The 1900-nt window shown below is 49.0% G+C and overlaps 1 pseudogene; it reads left to right on the top strand.

Moving 5' to 3' along the window:
- Nucleotides 1-7: 7 nt before the first annotated feature.
- On the top strand, nt 8-1535 carry LOC119098713 (nose resistant to fluoxetine protein 6-like; annotated as a pseudogene).
- Nucleotides 1536-1900: the final 365 nt, after the last annotated feature.

Here is a 1900-nt window from a genome sequence, read left to right as displayed (position 1 = left end):
GTCTGACGCCGGTCATGATGATGATCATCGGATTCATAGCCACTTTATACGTATATCTGGGTTCAGGACCGATGTGGGGATATGCAGGTCTGGGAACTCCAAAAGACTGTCAAGACTACTGGTGGTGGAATCTGTTGTATATTACAATCTGAAAGATATGGACGTCCAGTGCTTGGGGCAGACCTGGTACCTGGCCAACGACATGCAGATGTTCATTTTCTCTCCGCTGGTCCTGCTCCCGCTGTACCACTGGCCTGTTGTAGGTCAGCTGTGGCTCATCTTCCTCGTCTGTTTCTTCACCGGTATCAACGCCATGATTACAGCGATCCACAAGCTAGGGCCAGATGGACCTGTGCCTGGAGGGGACGACTTCGACCTGCGCTACATGAAGCCGTGGACAAGGGCTGGACCTTACTTGGTGGGGCTGTATATGGGGTGGATTCTGCAGAAGATTCGCGGCCGCAAGATCCGCCTTCCAGCGCCTGTAGTCGCCATCGGCTGGATCACGGCTTCCCTCACCGGCTGCCTCATTGTTTACGGCATGTTCGACTACGACAGAGTTGATGCTGGACATGCGGACCCATCCAAAACCACCAGCATAGTGTACGCCATGCTGAACCGCACCGCCTGGAGCGTCTGCTTGGCCTGGGTGGTGTTTGCCTGCGTCACTGGATACGGCGGAATCGTCGACACCCTTCTCTCATGGAAAGCCTTCATTCCACTGAGCCGGCTGACCTACGCTTCCTACCTCGTGTCTATCGATGTTCAACTTTACTACTGGTTCACAAACAAGTCAGCTATGTACTTGAACCAAACGCTCTTAGTCTACGTGTTTCTTGGCTCACTGCCGGTGATCTTCACTGTCGCTGCCATTTTCTCCCTGGCGTTCGAGTCACCAATGATAGCGTTGGAGAAGATCATCTTCCCCCAGCCGCCCAGGGCGGCATCCCCCGCTCCTCCTCAGCACACGGGTACCGAGCCCGGGACAGAGGCGGCCGTGCCGGGTCAAAACGGCAAGATCAACGCAGGCGTTGAGGAAGATGTCGGCGCGCCACAAACAGAGCACACGCAGCCGTACTCTCTCGTGAACAAGGAGTCAACTGGGCAGGTCGAAGCAATCAGCAAACTGACTACACTAGTAGCCACACCGGACTACCCCACCGTATAATGATTATATACTGATCCGCAACATGATCGGCACGCCGCACAAGTCAGAGTCAGTCATACGGGATGCCAACTGAACAATTTAAAAGAAATACATGCGGCCTTAATTTGGGTTCCTTAATTCAATTTTGCAGTTTTATCTTCATGAATATGTTTGTGTTTGCAAGCCTGTCTCTAAGGTATGTATGTATGCTTATTCTTGTTCAATAAAAATATAACGTATGAAACATGACTGCTTATTTCAGTGCGTTCTCGAATAATATAGCACAACTTCATCAAGCCAGGACATTAGCGCGGGACGGGACAACGAATTGCATCGACGTTTGTGATGTCTACGCTGACGTATGACAGTTTGGTCCAGAAGTGAAGACATTGCCACATGCTGCTGCTTTATTTTGTTTGCTCTTATTTGTCTAAACAGCTGCTTAAACTATCGTCTGCCTCAGATTGCTTGTAAACGTTGCTGCCGTAACAGGTTCGTTGTTTTCATTCGCATGAAATACTTTACAATGTGTTTTCTGGACATTTATTTAGAAACAAAGCAAATAACTGAAATATTCGTATGGGTGTACCTAATAAAAAGGAAAGTTTCTGTTGAAAGCAGTGACGGTTATGGTGTGCTACATACACCGTGGTAAGCATCAGGTGACTTCTACAGAAGAGAACGTGCATATATGACCAAGCATAAAAAGCGTTGAGAGTAAACTGATGCAATGCCAATATGGTGCCGATCTTT

Source organism: Pollicipes pollicipes, unplaced genomic scaffold, assembly GCF_011947565.3.
Source record: "Pollicipes pollicipes isolate AB1234 unplaced genomic scaffold, Ppol_2.1 Scaffold_4740;HRSCAF=5597_pilon_pilon_pilon, whole genome shotgun sequence".
Classification (NCBI taxonomy): domain Eukaryota; kingdom Metazoa; phylum Arthropoda; class Thecostraca; order Pollicipedomorpha; family Pollicipedidae; genus Pollicipes; species Pollicipes pollicipes.
Note: the sequence above shows the minus strand (reverse complement) of the source record. Positions and strands in the feature narration are given on the sequence as shown.